The 25096-nt window shown below is 39.2% G+C and overlaps 1 long non-coding RNA gene across 1 annotated transcript in view; it reads left to right on the top strand.

The window, feature by feature from the left end:
- The window catches only part of LOC149916655 (uncharacterized), a 79538-nt gene that overhangs the window by 48041 nt on the left and 6401 nt on the right, over window positions 1-25096 (top strand). The window contains exons 3-6 of the long non-coding RNA XR_016469758.1: window positions 2194-2383; window positions 8425-8521; window positions 14807-14853; window positions 20645-20740. This is a non-coding gene — a long non-coding RNA (uncharacterized LOC149916655). The remainder of the gene's footprint in view (window positions 1-2193; window positions 2384-8424; window positions 8522-14806; window positions 14854-20644; window positions 20741-25096) is intronic.

Raw genomic sequence — 25096 nt, 5'->3', positions numbered from 1 at the left:
CATATGGCTAACAGTTAATGGTTTTAAACTGGAAGAGGGTAGATTTAGGCTAGATATTAGGAAGAAATTCATTACTGTGAAGATGGTGAGGCACTGGGACAGGTTTCCTAGTGAAGTTGTGGATGCCCCCTCCCTGGATGAGTTCAAGGCCAGGTTGGGTGGGACTTTGAGCAACTTGGTTTACTGGGAGGTGTTGCTGCCTACAGCAGGGTGTTGGAACTGGGTGATCTTAAAGGTCCCTTCCAACCCAAACCATTCTGCGATTCTGTAAGATATATGGCTTAGGAAATGTGTTTTAAACGATTTTCTTCTGAAGCGTTTCAAAAATGTTTAAAGAATAAAACAGAAATGCAGTAGAAATGTTAATTGCCCTCCTGCTGGGAGCAGCAATGTAAGAAATGAGAATCAGAGCATCAGAGCCCTCTTTGCATTCGTGGTTTTCAAACGATCTGGAGAGGGGCTGTGGAGGTTGGTGGGGCTGGGAAATGGTTCAGAAGGCTAAAGTGTGCTGAGCTGGCATTCTGAAGTAATTAATAGCAGCTAACAGGTATGAACAGCTGAAGACAGGCATAGAGCTAGCAGTGTTTGAAGTGGCATTTCTGGATTCTGGATAGCATACAGTGTATTTTGTGTGAGGGAAGAAAAACCTGCATGCTGCAAAGTGTTTTGTGCGTCTGCCTGATGTGCCAGATTGGTCATTTGATTAAAAAACAAAACAAAACAAAAACATAGCAAACAATTCATCTCATGTAGTTGGCTTTCCATCTGTTCATTCAGCTCTACATATCTTAAGAAACCATTTCTTATTTAAATGCAAATATGATGTAGCAGGAGATGCCATGAGTTTTTTTTTTTTTGCTCTTGAACAATATCAATCTTTTTTCTAGTCTTGTGTAGTGGGCACAAAAACACATGAGCTCTAAGGCTACAATGAAACCTTTAAAGACTGACAGTCAAATTCAGGAGCCTGCTTCCATTGCTTGATGCTATCCAATGCCAATTTATTATGAGCTTTATATTATCTTCTCTTACGCATAGAGGATATTTGTTCTTTCTTCAAAAGAAAGAAGTTCTTTCTTCAAAAGAAAAAAGAATTAAGAAGTTAACTATTGAATTAATATCATCTTATTGGAGATGACACGTAGAAGATTTAATAACTGATTGATGCTGATTTCCTGATCTGACTACATTAATATTGTATCAATGGCTTTAAAATCATGGTAAAAGTGAAATAAGTGATCAGCTATTAATGATTTTGAATGAATGATAATAATTATCTCCATTTAAAATTTGATAATATAGTTGCATGCCACTACACTTAAATTCTCCTGAGTGAAAAGCTGGCCTAAACCTACCAGGTGGGAACAAATGTAGTCAACACCATATGGGTGGATCGTCCTCAGATCTGAAAAGTTTAGTTGCTGTTGCACTTGTTCTTAGATAAACCAGTGAGGCTCTATTCTGTCCGTTACTGTTGTGTATCTGTGAGAAGTACTTGAAAGGCATCTGCTGACAATTCTCTGAAAAAAGATATTTTTTCCTCTATACAGTTTTACACGCTTCCTGAAATTAGATTTCACTTCTCATTTTCTTACTAGCTCTTCAAAGGACTATTTTGAATTAACACCTCAGTCAAGAGTATGTGTTTGAAAGTAAATGTTCCATAGAAATGTGAAAAAAAAAATATCTGCTAACCTCGCATAACAAGTGAATTGTCTTAGATCTGGGGGCTCGTATTGTAGCCATTACAGTATAATAGAGAACAGTCTTAGCTGTGGGGAAAAGAGGGAGACATCTGCAGTCTAAAACAAGTAACAGAATTAAACACAATGGGAACATAGCGAAACTGGTAGAAATTATGCTGCTGTATGGCTCAGTGGAGCTAAATGTTGCATAACATGTTTTTTGTTTTTATTTTCTCAGTGCTTCAGCATTGAAATTAATTAAAGAATCTTCCAGAATGAGCTGCGGTGTTGCTTTGGAAAATATTGATTCAAAAGCTGTTAATAGGAAACTCAGCATACTTCTGCAAAATAAAACTGTAGACTTTTGCCGATTGTAGTTCTTATGCTATAAATTAATTTTTTAAGTTCCTTATTTCTAAAAGCCCCTTTTAATTCCTCAATCATTAATGCTTTTATGTGCATTTATACTGGTGCATCATTGAAATAGGTTTTATCTTCTTATTTAAAGGTTCTGAAGAAATAGATGGTGAGGTGAAATTTCACACTGATTTTCATCAGACAGTGGAAAGAAGCTAGCTTATATTACTCCAATCTCAGAAGCCATCGTGACTTTTGTCGTGCAGTGTTACACCTGTGTCTAATGTAAACTTACCCATTTCATTGAAGCTACAGCTGAAGTTCTGTCTTCAGATTTTGAGGTGAGCTAATTTATAACCACTAGAAATTTTGTATATTTGCCTAATGTGGCTGAAGTTCCAGTTGAGAAAGTGTCTCAGTTTTGCATGGGAGAAAAAAATTGATTTACCGTAATCACGTGGTACCTGTTAAGGACAGACACTCAAGCAAGCAGATGATGAATATACTGCTTCAAAATGAGTTTGTCTTGACCTGTGATAGTAAATATAGTATTTTATCATCCTATAATTTTGTTTCAGTGAAGAAGTGTAGCCTTCATAAGTGGAAGATTTTTTGGTAATTTAGATTGTCACTGAATCTTTCAATTCAGTAAAACAGGGTTGACTTGCACTAAGTGAACATCTGCTGTGAAATTCTTACTAGCATCTTTACCTCATTCAAGGTGCACATTGGGGAAAAAGTAATGAAAAAATTAAAAGCTTCAGTCTGTGGAGTGGATTCACAGATGTCTACTTAGACCAGATAATTAATATCTGAGCAAATAGAGGCTTGCACCATAAATAATCATGGGGAAAATAGATGTTAGTAAGTATTTTAGCAAGATTTATTGAAGCATTCTTAAGTGACTACCCACAAATATTGTGTAAAGAGGCAGAAATAGAGGGAAGGATGCTTGGTCTGAAATATGCTTAGAGAAATATGTGTAAGCATGAACGATTTGCAGAATTAAAGGAATTTATGACTTAGTCTAAAAACCACTTTCTTGAGATGTCGGTAAGGGATTTTACAGTGCGTTTTGAATAGCTGGTTTCTTTTGTGATTGGAACAGTAAGGAAACATCAGAAGTCTGGAGGGGGCAGGAGGAAGGCTTGATTGGTGCCAAGTTGTTAAGTTGAAAATTTATATCTTTCAAGAGCCAAGTATATATCAACATTGAAATTCCATCTGAAATGTTCATGTATGAATGATAAAATTCAGAGGGAAACCATTACAAAGTAAAGTTCAATCCCAGCTCTATTTTGTGACTAAACCTTGACCAGACTCTCTGGTAGCAAGCATGGAACCCAGAGCTCCTTTGTCAGCAAGTGCCTCAAACAACCAGCAGTGCACAAAACTTGTACTGATTGAATAAATGATCAACTTTGAAGCTAGTTGCCCATTCACAGACATGAACTTTAACTTGGCATATAGGATGCTTTTTTTAATAAATTTCACACTAGGAATAGTATTTGATGCTCCACGCATGACTCCCTCCCTGGAGCTGTCTGCCAGCAGATGTAGGAAAGCCCTGCTCAGCCAGCCAGGCAGTGTGTACTCTGTGTTGGAAATGTGAGCATAAGATTACTGTGTGCGTTCTTCTTACTAAAGCTTTTGTAAAGGTTAAGATGAGAACTGCTATAGCTGAGTGATTAAAGCTTTACTGAGAACTCATCTCACTAGACATTTAGGAGTTATGTATCTACATTTAAACTGGTCAAGGTGAGCTCCTCTTGTTATCTGACAGAGGGAGCTTATCATTGTGAAGCTAATTACCTTCAGACGTGCTTATTTTTCTCTACAGTGCAAAGCTAGGATAGCTGGTTTATGCATAGATGCCCGTAGCTTAGACACTCAAGTCCTCAATTTCACTGAACTTCCACACCCACTTGGTAAAAATTTTTTTTTCCTATTTTTTTCCTATAAAATTGGAAATTTTATTTCCTATTCTGATTCTTTTAAATGCTTTTTATTTCTCTTGTAAACAATTATTTGTTAAATATGTTCCCTTCAGCCATTTAAGTAACTTCAGAATAATTGTGCTTCTAGGCAATGCTTAATTTTTTTTTTTTTCTCCATACTGATCTGCACCTACCACCTGGAAGATGTATAACTGATTATACTTCTAGTGGAAGATTGTTAGCACAGCACAGTACAGGAACAACAAAAACTGTCATGGGATCATTGCTGTGGAACAGGGTTTAACTTTTGCATTATTTCTGAATATTTTCAAACAGATCTATATTTCCAGAATGAGGAAAGTATGTACTGGTTTCTCAGCGCTTCTCAAACTGTCAGAGTTTCTGTATGATATACCCTTACCTTTTTCCACTTGATGATTTGATTGATCTTTATCAAAGCCATTGAGAAGAATGGATGAGGACAAGTAAAAAAATATCTTAATACTTTAAATTATTGCTAGTTCTTATGATACTATATCGGGTAAATCCTAGTGAAAGAAAAGTCCTTTTGAACTTCTGAGTGGTGTCAGCATAAAATATAGACCTCTCAATTTTCCTGAATGATAGAACCACTTGAATGACTTTTCCCCTCGATGTCTTTCAATAGCAGTGAATTAAAGATTGGAGAGAGATGCACTTCTGGTCCCATCTCTGTGGCAGCCAATAGCTGCCTGCTATTTCTATTGCTTTTATCTCCTTTTATGAAATATTTTTTCAGTGTTTTCTTGATATAATTGATTGTGACTGCTATTTAGATGTGTTAGAGTTCTGTGTCACAGCATTGCAGGCCTGTGTCTATGTAGAGAGATTAGCTTCTCTTTCTGTATTACTCCTATTGCTCTTTCTGCTGTCCTTAATGCACTAAACACAGAATTTACATTTGAAGTGACTAGAAATTTGTATGCTTTGTATTTAATTACACTGCTTATTTAGGAATCAGGGCAATGGAGTTATTCAATCAGCACAAGGCTTGCTCCTTCTGAATTGTAGTTCCCATTTGATCACCAGTTATTGAATTTGTGATTGCGAGATTTACTGAGTTTCTCTAAGATAATCCTAAACTCCCTGACACCGATGTGTAATGCTTGGCAAAGCTATGAAATATGAAACAGCTTCTCAAAGCTGATGTGCAAGGGTGAGCAAGTTAATGTATATCAAAGCAAGTGTGCACTTTTTATGAATGATTTGTCTGTAATATGTCCTTTGCAAAACAGTCCAGCTACAAACCTCACCAGCATTCCCTTTCTATCATAAAAAAAAAAATTGGCTTGCCATGCTTTTCTTGGGCAACGTTTCAGCAAACATCACTATCAAATACATCTTAGGTATGATCTGCTGTTTTTTTGTGTTCCATAGCTGTTCATCCCGTAGCGGAAGTTATTAGTTCTTATTGGTATTATTTCTGTGTAATGTCACTACTAGATCCTGAAAGTACTGAATAACTTCCCTGTTGCAAAGTTTGCTTGTAAAGAACTCAACTTACAGAATCTATAAGGGGACCACAAAGTTCTCCTCTTGTTATTGAGCTGGAATTACAAGTCATCAGGTGTAGAAGAATAGAACAAAATGTCTTGGAAGTAGACATCATTTGAGTGAGACTGAAAATCATCTGCATGAATGTGTATCATGTTCTGTTGTATAATCCTGGAATTGCAGAACAAATATATGAAGAAACACTATATTGTAGTGCATAGTCATGCTGAAGGAGAAAATAATTTGCACGTTATATGTATTAAAAGAATTTTTGTTCATTTGGCCGAGTTGATTTTTTTATTTCTACCTATTTTTACCTGTTTTCTCCACTTGCCTATTAATCAGTGTCTTATGTCATTTATCTTCATTTACTCAGGTTTACTGTACAATGGGACATTGCTCATCCTAATCTTTTTTGGCAATCTCTATTTGACATTGTTCATTATAGTTTGCCTTTCATTGTGTCACCGTTTCTACTTGGCGCTGTTTATCTTCTCTCATCACCCATTTATCTGGTGATTGTTGTCTAATATCATTAGTCTTGGCAGTTGTTCACTGTCAGAGTTTTCTTCTTGTGGGTTAATTATCATAACTCGGCGATAATATGGGAAGGAGAAATTTCCTTCATTCCAGACATACTGGAAAGTGTCCAGTGACGGTCTTGAAACATAGAATGGCTTAGGCAGGAGGGTTCCTTAAAGATCATCTAGTTCCAACCCACTTGCTATAAGAAGGATTGTCAGTTACCAGACCAGGCTGCTTAGGACCCCATCCAACCCATCTCTGAATGCTGCCAGGGATGGGGCATCCACAATTCTCTGGTATCCTGTTCCAGTGCCTCACCTCTCTCTGAGTAAAAAAAAATTCTTCCTAAAATCTAACCTAAATCACCTCTTTTGTAGTTTAAAGCTATTCACCCTTGTCCTGACAATGAAATGCTGCCCAAGAAAAGGATGATAAGCTAATCTTTTTACGATAGAAAGGAAATCCCAGTAAAGTTGGTAGCTGGATTGTTTTGCAAATGACTCCTCTCTGTAATGACTAGTTAGTAAAGACTAACTTACCTCTACTTCTCAAAGGTTTCTCTCAGAATGAAGTTGATGAAAAGTTACTAAGTCTTAGCTGAGCTATGTTTACAACTTTGTGTCTTTAAACACTGGAAAATAGTGGCAATTACCTCATTGTAACTTCATTGCAAAGTAGAAAGTGTTTCTATAGATTTGATGTGGATTAAAACAGAACGCTGAGACATCTATTGCTGAGGAGCTTACAAGGGTTTTCCTTTTAAAAGATGACATATGATAATTTGTTTGAGCTTTATTATGTTTGAGCATTATTATTTACCACAAAATAATACGTGTGTCATGTTGTACTGTCTGCACCACTTTTGGTATCATTATTTTTTGTAGTATCCTAGAAATATAAATCGAAATTTCATCTTCAGAAATAAAAGGACTTTCCTGGAAGTTTAATGTATACCGTATACCCGCTGCTGACTTTGTGTTTTACACAAGTCTAAACATAAATTGGAAGAACTGAAAATAATAAGTAGGCTTGATTTCTTTTCAAATGTTTGCTGCTGTTTCTGATCTACAGTTAACAGTAACTTATAGTTCACATTACTGGTGAGTTCTGAAACAGATTCTGAGCAATTGATAGACTATGTAGAAAATTTCAGACAACAAAAACTATTTTTTAAAGAAGAAAAAATGAAATCTGTATGAAGATCTGCATAGACAAATACTTACAAATCTTTTTAGCAAGTCACTAATATTGGAGAGATGGGGTTTTACTAAAAGCATGAATACAAATTTGCCTTCTAATGTAAAGTACTCTGATTTAATCAGGTGTATACAGTTATTTGTTTGAAGAACTGAATCCCAACTTGTGCAAATAATGAAAAATGACCTGAATTTTCTGAAATTATTCATTCTAATGTGGGCATCACATCTCTGAGTCTTTCTGTCATTTCTCCCAGAAGTGAAGCCCTTGATTTCATTCCTTGTAAACGTGCTGAAAGATTCTCTGTACTTATACATGGAGGAAGAAAAGTGCATGTGGGAAAAAAAAGAGTGATCACTTTTCCTGCTGCAAATAAATGTCAGAAAATGATCAATAGTTGAACACAATTTAAGATTATCTTTGGAGTTCATTAATCAGTAAGTTAGCTTTTTTGACAGATGCAGTCATACGAGATAGAAAAAAAAAAAAGTTACATTGGTTGATATTTCATATCCTTTACACTAGAAAGTGCACTAAAGGTTAGTGAATAACAAATACCACGGTGTCTGCACTCTGCAGTGTCAGGAACTCTGGGCTCATCACAGAATAACATTTGCTCTTTCATAATCTTATCCACATCCACCTCACATTACAAACGTTTTCTCCAGCAAAGATTAAGTTCATAGCTGTGAATGGCTCAAGGTTGTCCAAGGTTCAAAATCAAGGTTGTCTGAGTTTTCTGATCCCACAAATCTTTTGAAATAGGAATGTTTGGAGAATCCATAGATACCTTTTGATGAATTATGATGGCAATATATTAATGATGCACATATATATCACAGAATCACAGAATCACCTATAAGATCATCCAGTCCAACCATCCACCTATCACCAATGGTTCTCGCTAAACCATATCCCTCAACACAACATCCAAGGTTCCTTGAACACCTCCAGGGAAGGGGATTCCACCACCTCCCTGGGCAGCCCATTCCAGTGCCTGACCACCCTTTCAGAGAAGTAGTATTTCCTAATATCCACGTAAGTAGGTAAAATAGACTGTTTCCAAAACGAAGTTGTTTTTATTCATCAGTTTCTTATAACACAGCAAATAAGAAATGGGTTTCACACTTGTGCTGATTTCAGTGTCTTGGACTGCATTCCCAGCAACATACACTGTTTTCTTCTTATAGAAAGTGATCTCCTCCCAGGACTGCACTGTGCACAACTGTCATACAGCTGAACACTGTTGTCCCTGGATTACCTCTCTGCTTTGATCTGCCACTGGAGGTAAGCACGTAATATGCTTGGTACTCTAACTAATGATATTCACAGTCTCTCAAGGCAAGACAAAATGTAACTTAATTCAGCAGAAACAAAAGTAGGTCATCGTGCTGGTTTTACTTTAATGTCACATTAGCTATATCCCTTCATGAACACACTTCACATTTCCTTGTAATAAACATCCTTCAAATATGAACAGTGGCAACTGTTGGAAAGAATTCTTTTCTTCACTTCAGTCTCGTTTTTGTTGGAGTGAAAATTGCTGATGTGCAGATAAGACCATCTCCTTGTTTAAATCATTTGGCGTGCTGATTGTGGATATGCTGAGCGCTACAATAGGCCCTACAATCTCTGTTAATTTGATTATAGCTCAAGCACCAGAAAACTGCACAACAGTGATGATTTTTGCTGACAATTCTGTGATACTGCCAGTGAAGAATAATGTAAAAATATTGTGAGTGTAGGACAAATAAATGAATAACACAAAGCACGTCACTCGTTCAAGCCTGGATATTCTGTAACCAGGAGGTATTTATTTCATATGCAATGGAAACTTCAAAGAAGGGTGATGTAATGTAATATATTTTATAATGGCTCCGAAAAGATAGTATGTGTGTGTTTATGTATATATATATACATACATGTGTATGTGTGTATATATATATATACACACACATACTTATATACAATTGAACTCATAGTTGTTTTTGCACTAGCACTTTACTGAAGTGAAAAGAAGAATGGGTTTAGAGGTGAGCCCACGCTTTTCAAGAGTCAGCAATGACTTGCCCATTCCTTTCGTAGGCCTTGAATTACACCTCACCAAAGAAACCTTGCTAAGAAAATTTCAAATGCTAATTTCTCAAAAGCAGATACACTAGCAGGCGAAGAGTATTGAGGCTATTGAAGGAAATTATGGACACGTTCCTCTTAAGTTTGTCTAGGACTGCTATTTCTCTTTTAAATAATTCTTTATCTTAGTTCTTTTTATTAATGACTTATTTTTATTTTATTTTATTTTTTTTACTTCTATAGAGATTATGTGACTGTAATGTTATTGACATAGTGAATATTGTCTGATATCATTGAATTAGAATGAATGAGTTGTGAAACTTAAATGATGCACCATTCATAGTATTCATCAAAAACCATTGTTAATAGAGAAACATGATGAGTTTCTGAAAATTTCATTCTGAAATGAAAATAATTAATAATTCTTAAACTAGAAATGGTTTTGATGTGTGTATATGTATGTCTGTATATACATATGCAATGTACATATAGATATTGTGTAGAAAGCCAGAATTTTTAACGTTGCTTTTATAGTATTCTCAGATGGTTCTCCAAAACATTTTCATGCTGTCACACTTCTCGAGTTAAATGATAGACTAATTAGTGGATGTCACTGTGCCACTTATGTCAGTCGACGTTCATTAGCTGAGTGAAGGCAGGAGAGACACAGAAGGCTTTCAGCTCACTGGGGGAATCAGCCAGCATTGTCCATCTCTTATATAGACACATTAGGATAAAATGGAGTGAAAAAGAGGAATTAGTTGAGGTTCTTAGTTTCAAATATTTTTATTGAAATGTTCAAACTAACTACAGGTAGAACATCAAAGCCCAAGAGGACTTGCTTTCCTCCCTCATGTTCAAGGATAGACAAGGAAGATGCTTACAGACTTGTCTTGTGAAAGGAAAGGCAGGAAGGGATCCCAAGATCAGAACTCCCTGGGAATCTGGAAAGAGAAAATCTCTTCATTTTTATTCAATGTTTTCAAGTACACTACCCTTCCATAGAATAATATATGCAATATTTGGGAAGGGTTTTACTTGCCTGTTTCAGTAAACAAGCCTTAGTCTCACTTCTCATCTTGTATGACTCAGTACATAAGATAAACTTGCATGGACTTGCATTGCCATTAGTCACTCACTTAGAAAGCAGGCAGAGAGTGGTGGAAAATACGTCTGCAAACTTCAGTCTTTGAAGTTTGCATTTTTTCTGATGTTTCTGCAGACAGTTCACTGTAACGGTACCCAGGGTCCGTATGATTACAAAGATAAGTAGGGCTCCATTCTCTTCCTGAGTTAATGATTAGATGTTAATTTTTCATTTAGAGGGAAATTATTAACCTTTGATTTTAATAGATAGTCCTAAATTTGACTATGCATACAGTAAAATTTTCGTTCACTGTATTTGATCCTTTCACATTACTGCCTTAAAACAATCAATATCACACTGTGTTTAGAATTATCTTTTAAAGGACACAAAGTATTCAGGTGGAAAAAAATCTCAAGAGACCAGCATGAAACTAATAAGATTTGCTAATAGCTTTTACTTTCCTAATTTAAAGAGAAGCCAAAGTGTAGACTCCGAATACCCAGACCCCTAATTGGATATTGATCTAAATAAATATTCCTTTTCTAAGTACCTGTTATAATCACTTATTGCTATTTGTTAGGACACGTATTTATCTTTTTTTTTTTTTCTGTCGAAGTGATACTGCTGTTCTAAGTTACATAAAGATGCATTAATAGTACACTTTTAATAGACCTATTAGATTCACTTTGATTTATTCAGTATTTGAGTGTCGGTTGAGTATTCTATACAGCGTCAGAAAGAGGAATGCTGAAAGTAATGTAATTATCATCATTCATACTGCTATTTATTTTTTTTTAATTTGCATGGAGCAATGGTTTATGAAGCATTAGTGCTGCATCTGGTTTTAAACATGCCATATGTGTGGCTTAATACAATCTATTCTCCGTTTTCATTGAGAGATCCTGCTTTCATTGACCTTTTCTCTTACTGCCTATGTTTGCTTACTTATTTTTCATTATTATAGTGATTCAATATGCTATTAGCCCAGAAGATTTTGGTGTAAAACACTGTAGGATTGTGGTAGATGCAATTATCTCTTTTAAGTAGACTTTCATTGGATAGCCTGGTCTCTTTGAGCTTATAGCTTTATAAAGGTCTGTCAGATGTATAACTGAATCTCTAAAAAATATTTATATTCTTAAAAGGACATTAAAAACTAATAGCTTCATTTTATTCAATGAGATAATTAAACAAATTAATATTGATTGTACCAGTTCAGGGAAAGTTTAGAACTGACTCCACCTTGAGCTGTGGAACTAATGATTGCATGGACCTGACTCTCTTTTTCGACAGACTGCTAAGTAGTATTGTAAAATTTGTCTATTTACAGACAAATGGTCTCCTCCAACATTAATTCAGCAAATCCCTACAGACTGCTGTGACTGCAGTAACTGCCTCATGAGAGGGAAAGTTATGGATAAACTTGGAAAAATTCAAAATCCTTTCTGTGTCTGATTTAAACATCCATTTTTATTGAACTTGAAGAGACTTAGTTACCTTTGAATCTTTAACATTTGTGTGAAATCTGTGAAATCTGCCAATGGGTCTGAGAGTGATTAGGGGTTTAGAAACGCAGTCACAAGTGCCTATACAGAATGAGTGACTGAATAATCTTTAGCTCCTGCTCCTGGGCTAATGAAAAATAGGTACCAGAAAAGGTATTTTGATGCTTTCTGGTATAATCCACAGCATTGAGATATGACAGAAGCCAGTATTCAGTCTAATGTCAAATCCTAAAGGCAATACCAAATCTGGGTTGATTGAAAGAAAACAAACTGGCAGAGCTCTGTGAAACCTCTCCACGTTTCTAGACAAAACCACATGAAGTATGTTGGTCCAGCAGCCAGGTGGGCACTTGGAATGATGGAGACCATTTTGTTGGTATGCTAACTGCAGAATTATCTTTCAGAAGCATACAGCAACATAACCTGAGACAGATTCCTGTCTTACCTCAGTGTAGATGAAATGGAAAACAGCCGTGTAGGAAGCATTAGCCTAAAATATTTGAAAGCAGAAATGTGTTTGTGCCTTCTATTGCAAGACAGTAACTGAATACATCAAAATCATCCCATTTTATAAGGAGGCAATCGGTATACAGATCTTATAGCTATAGAGAAAGGTAGCACCAAAACAGTAGTTTTCTCTTTAGAAAGAAATCTTGTGATTACGTATCATCTGGGGATACTGCAACAGATACATTCTTGTAGAGGAAAGCAGCACTACCTTCTGGATTTGTTACAAGTTTTTCCTACAATATATTATTCCATTTATGAGGAAATATCTCAGAAATGCAATTCTGTTTTCTTCTTGTTCTAATCAGGGACTTGATATATGTATGTATATAGTATGTATATATGTATATGTATTATATATGTTTATGTACTATGCATGTATATGTGTATATATATTTTAGCCCCATTTATTAAAATGTATGTGCAAAATACTAAAGAATATATACAAAGATACAGACAATATATATTTCCTAGTTGAACAATAGCTGTAAATCATAAACATGGGAATTAACTAACCTGCTGACAAAATAAGTAAATTAAAGTGCAGTACTGTGAAGTTTAGAGATGGAACTTGCATAACAGAACAGGTGAAAAAGCCTGTACAGATTAATTTTTGGCTTTTTATGTTTAATTGAATTTCTGATGCTTTAGTTGCTATAAAGCTAACCTTCTGTAGATAACTTAGTATGTTAAACATGCCAAGGGCATGACACTTAACCATGCCAAGAGACTTAAGTAATGAATGAAATGTTTGGATACCTGAAGTTACATTTATGACCCTAGAGTTTCTGGAAGATCTCAGCACCCCAGAAACCTTTGATATCAATGAAAAATCAACGTGCATGTATAATTAGAGAATCAATTCTATTTTTCTATCTTGTATGGAGCCTCTGAATCTGGCAGTTGTCGAATTCATGATTATTTTAAAAGCTCACTACTAAATCTTTAATCATTTACATACTTCATTAGAAGCCTTTCCTATAAAAGTTATTACTTTGGGAAATGTCCTGACTATAGTGTGATTTTATTTTATTTTTTAAATTTCCCTCCTGCCATCATATATAACTATATTATGTTTAGGCAACTTCATCCACAGCTGCTGTAGCTATGTGTGTACCTGAAGCTGAAAACCTTTTCTTTCCTGACATTGCCTGTCTATTGAAAATCCTATGCATTTTTATCAACTGCGCTTTGGAGTTAATATATGGTAATATATTAACCTTCTAAACAGTGAGTAATGTGCCTTATAGTAAAGCCATGAGATAAATCCAGACTTATAAATCAGTGGGAATTCACTGAAGGAAATACAAATTCCAGGTAGATCTAGCAAATATTGCATGTTATCACAAAAGCAGGTTAGATTAAACTCTCAAGTGTACTATCTCAGCACTCTTATCGTTGCCAGAGGCCTTACAAGAACAGTAGTGCCCTAAGGTAGAAGTTCTAAAGCAGGCAAAAATGCGTTCTCAAATTTTTACTTATTGTAGAGCTTTTTAAAGAACCGAAAACAACAGGTAGTGATAAGCAGTTAAACATCTTTAAAGTGTGACATATTTACTAATAATTAATTGATGATGAGCTAGCACTCAGAAGAAATAAGCAATGATCCAAATGATTGACACAAGTTCAGGTAGAGGAAAAGAAGGACAACAGAAATAATATAATTCATTAGCACTGCTATGAAATTTTGTTATGATCACTATCATTCATGAAAAAATTTTTGTTTATTTCATTTTTTCGGGTTGATTTTTATTTTATTAGCTACTATGATTATTTAAAATCTTCTGAAGTCATTTAAAACTTAAATGCATCTCTGTAATATGACTGCATTTTTGATGCGGGCTTTGTTTTATATTCAGAGTTCATATGGTTATTATACCAGTCATAAACTGTAACTAGAAGAAATCTCTTCCCTTGTTCCACCAAAAAAAAAAAAAAAAAGTGCAAACTAAATACTCATGTCATTGTTAGGAAGTATTAAATGTGCTCTTTGGTTTAATTCCTTCTAGTGCAGCATTAAAATTCATGAACATCAATGTAAACAGAAAGCTTCCTTTCATCATTCATTAAAAATGACAAAATGCACCCAAACAGCTGAAAATCTCATATTACATTAAACATTTTAATGCATTTATACATACATATGTCTAGAGATGCACTCTACAAGTCTTTTTGTTCAAGCTCTGCATGCAAATGGTTTCGCTTTTCTTAAGTACGAAGGGCAGCTGAGTATTGAAATCTTGTTATTGGCAAGCAAAACAAAATGCAGTGAAGGCAAAAGAGAGAAGTTCACTAATAACGAACTGAGGCTACTTTGATTTTTTTTTAAAGCAGCATATATTTACAATGTTATTTCTGAGTTCCTTGTGTGGTAACATATCCCACGCTTTATGCTTCTAGGTGTGTTGAAAACTTCCCACTTTGGCTGACCTGCGTGGTACATACAGGTAAACACATGGTGGACTTTGTGACCATGACTGAGAAGGGGAAAAAAGCATTAGGAGAAGAAAATTTCTGTATTTCTGGTATGGCCAATAGATAGTATTGACTTATCTTTAATAGTTTTCAGCTGTGCTTAGTATAGGAATAGACATTCTGATCAGCTTTGTAGGAATTTCATCCAACTTGCAGAAGAACAAGAAGTGGTGTTGAGTACTTTTGAAAGTCTCCTAGTAGTTTTTCAAGTTAACCTTATCAGAATGAGGAAGTAGTTGTGTTTATTTTTTCTCTCTTCTAGATTACTGTCTTCCCTGAAATGTATCTTCAGTTATATCTCCAAGTTCATATGAATTGTGACTATAATTTTTATTTTTAAATAAGACTGATGAAGTGCAACTGATATTTAAGGTCCTAAGGAAACACCTCATGGCTCAGTATGGCAAAAAATACATTAAATGAATTATACTGATTTCGGGCCATTTCATGCTCGTCTCATGCTTTTTCTCATATCATGTTGACCCTTCTGTTTAGAATCCATTTCAGGTTTGCAACAGCCTTTAAGTCATCATGTTTCTTCTTTTAAAGATCTTTAATAGACTTTACTGGAAGGCAGTCAAACATTCCAGATCTCTGGCTCTCTTAACAGAGTCAGAGCCTTCCACACCACAAAACAGATACACGTGCACTGCAGATTAGAGGTACAACACTGTTAAAATAAGTGGTACCTTAAATACACTGTGTGTGATAACTGTGCTAATAAAATGCATGACTTGGATTTTTAATCCTCAACCTACAAATCCAATTAATTTCCAGGGAATCCAATTTTGAAATGCAAGAACTTTGCTCTCCTACTATCACCTTATAGAACTTCAGCATCTCATACTCTATTAGAATCAGAATCACAGAATCACAGAATCGTAGGGGTTGGAAGGGACCTCCAGAGATCATCGAGTCCAACCCCCCTGCCAAAGCAGGATCCTTACACCAGGTCGCACAGGTAGGCGTCCAGGCGGGTCTTGAATATCTCCAGAGAAGGAGACTCCACAACCTCCCTGGGCAGCCTGTTCCAGTGCTCCGTCACCCTCACCTAAAGAAGTTCTTGCGCACACTGGTGCGGAACTTCCTATGCTCCAGCTTCTGGCCATTTCCCCTTGTCCTGTCTCCGCACACTGCTGAAAACAGTCTGGCCTCGCCACTTTGCCCCCCACACCTTAGATATTTATAGACCTGGATCAGGTCCCCTCTCAGTCTTCTCTTCTCAAGGCTAAACAGACCCAGATCACTTAGCCTTTCCTCATAGGGGAGATGCTCCAGGCCCTTCACCATCTTTGTGGCTCTCCACTGGACTCTTTCCAAGATATCCCTGTCTTTTTTGTACTGGGGAGCCCAGAACTGGACACAGTACTCCAGATGAGGCCTTACCAGGGCAGAGTAGAGGGGGAGGATCACCTCCCTCGACCTGCTGGCCACGCTCCTTTTAATGCACCCCAGAATGCCATTGGCCTTTTTGGCCACAAGGGCACACTGCTGGCTCATGGCCAACCTGTCGTCCACCAGGACACCCAGGTCCCTCTCCACAGAGCTCCTCTCCAGCAGGTCATCCCCCAACCTGTACCGGTGCATGGAATTATTCCTCCCTAGGTGCAAGACTCTACACTTGCTTTTGTTAAACCTCATCTGGTTCCTTACTGCCCAGCTCTCCAGCCTGTCCAGGTCTCACTGAATGGCAGCACAGCCTTCAGGCGTGTCAGCCAATCCTCCCAAATTCGTATCATCAGCAAACTTGCTGAGGGTGGCCACTATCCCCTCATCAAGGTCACTGATGAACATGTTGAACAGGACCGGTCCCAGCACTGACCCCTGGGGAACACCGCTGGTTACAGGTCTCCAACCAAACTCTGCACCGCCAATGACAACCCTCTGTGCTCTGCCAGTCAGCCAGTTCTCAACCCACCTCACTGTCCACTCATCTATCCACACTTCCTCAGCTTCGTTATAAGGATGTCGTGGGAGACAGTGTCAAATGCCTTGCTGAAATCAAGGTAGACTACATCCACTGCTCTTCCCCCATCCACCCAGCCAGTGACAACATCATAGAAGGCTACCAGGTTGGTCAAGCACGACCTCCCCCTGGTGAACCCGTGCTGACTACTCCTGGTAACCTCCTTTTCTTCCAGTTGTCTGGAGATGGCATCCAGCACAATCTGTTCCATCACCTTTCCAGGGACAGAGGTGAGGCTGACTGGCCTGTAATTACCTGGATCTTCCTTCTTGCCCTTTTTGAAGACCGAAGTGACATTGGCTATTCTCCAGTCTTCAGGCACCTCCCCCATTCTCCAAGACCTCTCAAAGATGATAGAGAGCGGTTCAGCAATCACCTCTGCCAGCTCCCTCAGCACCCGTGGATGCACCCCATCGGGTCCCATGGATTTATGAACATTGGTGTTGCCTAGGCGCTCTCGGACCGCCTCTTCCCTGACTAAAGGGAAGTCTTCCATTCCCCAGACCTCCTCACTAACCACCAGGGCCTGGGATTCCCGAGGGGGAGCTTTTTCACTGAAGACAGAAGCAAAGAAGGCGTTCAGTATCTCCGCCTTCTCAGCATCCCCCGTTACCAGAACACCCCCCTCACTTAGTAGGGGACCTACATTCTCCCTAGTCTTCCTTTTACTGTTAACATACTTAAAAAAACCTTTTTTATTATCCTTTACCACCTTTGCTAGATTCAATTCCAGGTGGGCTTTAGCCTTCCTCGTCGCATCCCTGCAGGCCCTGACAACATTTCTATATTCTTCCCGAGTGGTCAGACCCTTTTTCCACATTTCATGGACCTTCTTTTTCCCTTTGAGTTTGTGCATGAGCTCCTTGCTCATCCACACAGGTCTCCTGTCACCCTTTCCTGATTTCTTGCTCACAGGGACGCACCGATCCTGGGCTTGGAAGAAGAGCTGTTTAAATGCCAACCAGCTCTCACAGGCCCCCTTACCTTCTAACACCCTAGCCCACGGGATAGCTCCAAGTAGGTCCCGGAAGAGATCAAAGTTGGCTCTCCTAAAGTCCAGGGTAGCAATCCTACTTTTTGCTTTGCTCCTTCCACTCAAGATCTTGAACAACCCAAGCTACCCCCAACTTTTACTTCCTTAACAAACCCATCCTTATTTGTGAGAATAAGGTCCAGTAACACCCCTCCCCTCGTTGGTTCCTCCACCATCTGCATCAGAAAGTTGTCTTCGACACATTGCAGGAACCGTCTGGACCGCGCGTGCCTGGCCACGTTGCTTTTCCAGCAAATATCTGGATAATTGAAGTCCCCCATAAGCACTAGCGCCTGGGATTGCGACGCTACTTTCAGTTGCTTGTGGAAGGCCTCGTCAACCTCCTCCTCCTGATCAGGGGGCCTGTAGTACACACCCACAACGGTGTCACCCATACCAGCCTGCCCCTTGATTCTCACCCACAAGCTCTCCACTGCTACATCACCCTCCCCCAGGTGGAGTTCAATACATTCTAGCTGCTCTCTCACATAAAGAGCAACTCCACCACCCCGCCTCGCCAGCCGATCTTTCCTAAAAAGCACATAGCCCTCCATGACAACATTCCAGTCATGCGAGCTGTTCCACCACGTCTCCGTGATCGCAATGAGATCATGGCCTTGCGACCGCACACAGATCTCCAACTCTTCCTGTTTATTTCCCATGCTGCGCGCATTAGTGTATAGACACTTTAGGGAAGCAGCACCCCCCTGCCTCTCTCCATCCCTTTGAACTCCACCCTTTTCACCCATCGAACTCCATTTTGAGCCACGAACTACCCGCTCAACCCCAGTGGCCCTCATTCTGTCCCCTTCCCCCTTCATACCTAGTTTAAACACCTTTCAATGAGCCCTGCCAGTTCCTGGGCTAGGATCCTCTTACCCCTTGGAGACAGGCTACTTCCATCTGCAGCCATCATGCCAGGCGCAGAGTAAATTGCCCCGTGGTCAAAAAAACCGAAGTTCCTGTGCTTGCACCAACTTCTTAGCCATTTATTTATGAGGCGGGTTTTTTGGATGCTCTCGGTATCCTTCCCTGCCACTGAAGGTAGGGAAGAAAAAAACCACCTGCACACCCGTTCCTTCAACTACCCGCCCCAGTCCCCTGAAGTCTTCCTTGATAGACCTCAGGCTTCTCTCAGCGACTTCATCACTGCCAGCCTGAACTATCAATAATGGGTAATAATCAGAAGGGCCAATCAGACCAGGAAGTTTCCTAGCAATGTCCCTGACCCTTGCCCCAGGGAGGCAGCACACCTCCCTACGGGTAGGGTCAGGCCGACATATAGGGCCTTCCGTTCCTCTCAGCAGGGAGTCACCTATGACAACCACCCTTCTGTCCTTCCGGGCGGAGGCAGTCTTGAGGCGTGGGGTCGACCGCTTCGCCCGAGGCAACCTTACAGGTGGACCTCCCTCCACCCCCTCACTCACCTCTCCCTCAAGATTCAGGGCCTCAAACCTATTTTGCAGAGGCACCTGGGGAGCCGAGGATGGTCGGGATGGAGGACGCCCACTTCGCTGAGCTGGTATCCTTTTCCACTCCTCCTCCTCCCTTAGATTGCCTTGCTCTGCTCTCAAATTGCCTTGCACTGCAGCAGGAACACAGTCTACCTGCCGGTTCCCCTCTACTACCTGTTTGCAAGGCGGCAGGGGGTGACACGCTCCACGCAGAGCCTCAGCTGTGTGCCAAGATCTCGGGGCTGATAGGGACTGGCACCACCAATCAATCTCCCTCTCACATTCCTTTATGGTCCTTAGCCTCTCCACCTCCTCCTTCAGGTTGACCACAAGGCAAAGTAAGTCCTTTAGCTGGTCACATCTTACACAAGTGCTGCCTCCATCGCCTGGCACTGCAAGGGCCAGGCTCTGGCACTCATCACAGCCAGTGACCTGCACACTAGCATGTTGTTTTGGGACCTCAGTCTGCATCTCTGCATTCTTCTTGGCAGTCTTTCTTTTACATGTGCAGGGGGCCTCTGTCTGGGTCCCCACATTATTCTTCCGGGTTTGCGCCCATTTAAATCCCCCGCCGTTGCCCTGGCAACGCCCCCGCTGCGTCAGCCGCTCTCGCGAGATCTGCCGGGCTTCTCTGTTGTCTCGGGGACCCCCGGAAGAGGGAACCGATCGAGATCCACGTGTTCTTCGCGATCAGCCGCTGCGGCTCTGGCTGAAACAGCTCCGAAGCGGCGATCCTCGGCGATCAAGAAGGAATTTCATATACAAACATGCCATCTTGGCTTAAGAGGCATGTAATTTTTGAAGCAGGAGTGTAGTGGTGTTTAAAGACAGGGTGATAAACAAAAGTTCCAAAGCCATGCATTACCTTCAGTCGTCTTAGCCTCCACCATGACATCCTGTTTATTTCAGAAATGTTGGCAGTATTCCAGCCTCCACTCATTTATTTTTAATGTAATTAGATATATGTTAGCTGGGGAAGGTTATTGTTAAAGGACACCTCTGGACCTGTATTACCTTCACTCAGAATAGCAATCTGATATCACACATTTATTAAAAAGATTCCTTACCCAGTTACTTTCAGTTTCAGAGTGGCCAAGAGTACAATGCTACAACATCTCAGAAAAAGGAGGGTCTCCTGGGAATGTCTGGGCATGATCCCAGAAAGTGATGTATGGTATTCATATACTAATGCTGTGCTGCAAGACAGTGGCGAATAACGGAATTATTCTCAGTATACAAATAGTTTTGACCTCAGAGTACAGAATACAGCAAAGAGCAGTGCACTGACATAATTATTTCTTGTCCTGCAGTTGCTGTTTGTTGGCTAGTTTTCTGGTGGATGGTTCAGATACAAGGCCCCGAAACCTCAGGAAGGCAAGAGGACAAAGGGTGCAACCAAGGTGAAGGTATGAGTCACTAGCTTACTGAATTTGCAGTGTTGTTGCATGGGCGAGAGCCTTAAAAAATATAAGTGACCTGTGGAGGAATCTTAATTAGTCATAGAGTCACAAAGAGCAGGCACAGGTGCTGGATGGAATGTGGGAAACAGTTTTGGATCCTGTTGATATGATGCAATAGATGCATTTACATTATGCAAATCCTTTTTAAAATAATTCCTATGAATAGAGAATCTTTTTAAACTTCCATTTTGAAAATATGCTAGCAGTTTTTTTCAGCTATAATAATAACTTCCTCTATTTAAAATAGGGTAAAATACTGTTTGTGTTTAAACCAGGACTGCGAGGAGCTATCTACAGGGCAATTAATTGAAATGCATTGTCACTGCCCTTCCAGGGCATTACTTTCTTAATCTCACCAGTACAACGTATACTGTTTTTACTTAGTTATTCCCTCGACATGAAAAGCCATCTAGTCCATGACTGCGTGTGCAGTACTGTGTTTAGATTATGGTAAGCACTTACAGCATCTTACAGAAGGAATGGTTATTAATATTCTTTCATGGTAACTACAGCTTGACATCTGCATAGAATTTATGAGCAAAAGCCAAAAGTAATTAAGATAAGGACTACACCAGTCTTGTTGGTAAACAGGTAACTCACAGCTTCCAAATAACTTTTGCAGAAATTCAGACAAAACTATACAGTCAGGATAAGAAGAAATAAAAGAGCAATAAACAATAAGCGATTCCAACCAGTGAACTTATTTTCTCCATAAGGTGAAGAAGTGGTCAAGGAATGTACTCTCAGTAATGGGACCATTAAATTAATACATTTTTTTTCCGTTGTCTAATTCTGTTATCTTTTGCTTAGCTGAACACACCTTCATTCTGGGATCAAGTTTCTTTGGGACCAAAGAGTATGATAAAGCTCAGGAGGAATCAATTTTCCCTTGTGCCTTTAGGTATGCTTCTAGCAGGACACAGGTTACTTTGAAATCTTTTTCACAGTGTTACATCTGTGCCGGCCAGAGTTCTAAAGCAGGAATGTGTTCACTGCTGACTCTTTTGTGCTGCAATTTCTTTTAATTATTTTTTAAATTCATTTTAAAAGGAAAGGAGCCGTGGCAAATAAACCTTACTATGACCTCCACAAGTCAACAAGCTCTGTCTTGATGTTGGAAGGGGGAGATAAAAATAGAATATATTTAAAAGAAGAAACAAATCCAAAGATTACTGAAATTCAACAGTGCTTCAGATGATCACTCTTCAATGAAGAAAAGGACTTTTCACTCTCGGCACAGGGCAATGCCTTTGAAATCGATGAGCTAAATGAAGCATAGACTGGGGACATGTACCGTTCTCATCGCAGCTGCTGCCACATCATGGAGAGTATTGCTAACACAATGGAAGAAGAATTAAGCTGCCCATCTGTGCAATGTAGGCTGTTTTGTCTGCTAACGGTTGATTAGTGAGAGAAAATGGACTTGTGCTAATGTTAGGGCACAGTTCTGGAAGACAGAAGACCCACATTTGAGTCCATCCTCTTGCTGATTAAGTTAAGAGACTTTACTGTTATTTCAGTAGGTTGTGTTGTTTCAGCCATATGTCAGTGCTACTGCACAACTGTAGTTGTCAGTTACCTAACTTTGAGTTTGCCCTCATCAGGCTGAGTAGAGGTAACTGAACTTAATGGGATGACTGAACTTGGTGGGTTCATCTACACAATGCTTATTAGTTACATCCACACCTTATTAGAAATGTGCGAGAGTTTCCTGTAGGAGTCTGATGTACTTTAGCAATCCACTAGCGCAGAACATTGCATCATCCTTCACCAAATTCACTTTCATGACTTTCAGTGTGTGTTCTGCTCCAAAAAAGGGTGGGGCTCAGGTCTGTTGGTATTTGCACAGCATCCAAGAAATTACCTATAGTTTTGATAGTGGAAAACAGCATCTATATTTCATCAGTTCGTGAATCTTCAGAACCTTCACTGATGTTTTTTTCTGCTTCTTTCAAAAAATTGAAAAACAACGATGTGGGGGAGAGAGAGTAATCATATTTGTTTCCATACTTAAAGAGCATGTGAAATTATAGACTGTTTTACTCATCTGAAGGTACCCATTTCAGCACACAGTTCTGTTCTTTTCACTTGTTTTTTTTTTTTTTTCCCAGTAAAGTATTTTGATATATTTATTTAATTTCTGGTGATGTATGGAAGAAAAGCCTGAAGCCTAGCTATGCTGAGATAGAAATGCTGTTTTGTTTTCAGTAGTTTCAGGGACTCTTAAGAAGAAACATGCCCCTCATATCATAGAAGTAGAAAGTACCAGAAAGGTCATGTTCCATAAAGGTGTGAGTTAGAGAAACCTTGCTAAATCTTGAAGCAATATACGTGAATCACTTTACTGATCTTAGTTGAGCCCCAGACGTGAGAAAGACTTGTACCTGCTACTCTTCAGTCTCAAGGTATTTCTCCCTGCTCTCCCTTTTTATCAGCCTCTGCCGCTTTGGTCAGAGATTGCATTTATTACATTTGCTTCTGTGAGGAACAAGAGGTGGGACTGTTCTTTCTCAAATACAGCTTTTATCTAGTTACTACTGCTGGTTTGTTGCTTTCTACTTCTAAATCTTCAATTTTACTTTGGGGCATTAAATGAAATTTATATTTATAAAATTAGAAAAGCATAATTTTTTTTTTTTAAAGTCCATGTGGCAGAGTTGATCTTAGTTGTTTGTTTCCAGTTAAATCTCTACTGAGGTCACTTTTTCTGTTAATAAAAAATGGAGCAGCTGGTTAATGAGAAAAAAAAAAACATGTCTGAGACTGGTAAGGAATGTGTTGTCTGAAATCAATAGCAGACAATTAGCAATAAGTGGTCAGTTTTACGTTTGAAAGCAGAGCCAGAAGCTGTTTGCTTTTGGTTGGGAAAGCCCAGGAACGTTTTCTGGCTGAAAACTTGGCCTGGAAGCAAACCTTTTCAGCTTGATGCAAGCAGTTAGGAGGTGGTTCAGTTGCATCCCGCAAAGGTAAGATACAAGCTGGAGGCTCCCTGCTTTCTATTCTCTCTGCTGATTTAAATTTGCAAAGTCAGGAAGATGGGAACAAAAGTGTTCCTGCTGGCATCCCCGAAGCCAGGAGCTGTCATTCCAAAGGGCAGCCTTTTGTTGTACTGAGGGACGTGGTTTAGTGGGGAAATATTGACAGTGGGTGGACGGTTGGACTGGATGATCTTGGAGGTTTCCCACCTTGCTGATTGTATGGTTGTCGACCACTGTAGGTCCAAGAACACGTGCGTTCATCGTTATCACCAACCGACCATCACACCTTGGACACCCGCCCTTATCAAAGATCAGCAGCCCTGATACCAAAACCTGTATCTCTGCAGGTCTGTCTGTCTCTCTTCCCCCTTTTTTTCTGTCTTTTCTCTTTACGTTCTTTTAATCTTTCATTCTTTTCGATGAGCTGCATATCTTAATAATATCTTAGAACTCTTAGCATAGTAATAACTCCTGAATTAAAGTACTCTTACCTATAACTCTTGCTAATTGTTATTAGCGAATTAGCCTATTATACTTCCAGGTAGTGTATTAATTGTTCGAGAGCTCTCAGTAAATTGATCTGTGTTATTCCTTTGAGTCTTGGCTGACTCCATTGCAGCAGCAACCCCTGCTGAGTACCAGGGTGCGACTCAGGAGATGGAAAATGATTCACTTCCCTTGAAACCCACTGAGTGGGACGAGACAGAATTGAAGAAATTAGGATGAAAATGAAGTTAATTTTTTGAATGTGAAAATAACTGTCCAAGCTAAAGGCAGGTTTCGCTAGCACAAATCAGGTTAAAGCAAGGCTTTTGCAGTTGACTGTTAATCATTTGGAAGTTGTTATTTCAGTGGTCAAGAATCATTTTCTCTGGATTATGTGATTAAAGAAATCAAAGGGTTCGTTAGTGCTTGGAATAAGTGTTAGCAAGTTCTATTATCCTGCATGCAAAAGAACCAGTCTGCAGTAATCTCCAACCGTTTAAAGAGTTACCCCGAAAGTGCCCTATCCGCCTTTATTAATCACATATTAAAGTCATTTTTTTTCACTAGAAAGTATAAAGGAAAAGGGAAACACTTTGCTTTCAGCTATTGCAGTGATGACTTAGTGAAATCAGTGGGGTTATTCATCTCTAACTAGGGGTGGAATTTGGGTCATGAAGAACACGGAACTTCATGACTCGTGGGAGTGTTTTATTTTGCTTCTGTTAATTCCCTGGGCATAAAAGACTGGCCTTTTACCTCTTCATTTTTCTAAACCACTCAACTTGTATTTTCTGGCTTAGATTCATTTTGCTGTTTTAACTGGTAGCCGTGGAAGGAA

Source organism: Phasianus colchicus, chromosome 10 (genome assembly GCF_987193195.1).
Source record: "Phasianus colchicus chromosome 10, bPhaCol1.hap1.1, whole genome shotgun sequence".
NCBI classification, from domain to species: Eukaryota; Metazoa; Chordata; class Aves; order Galliformes; family Phasianidae; genus Phasianus; species Phasianus colchicus.
The sequence above is the reverse complement of the archived record's forward strand: the minus strand, read 5'-3'. Positions and strand labels throughout refer to the sequence as shown.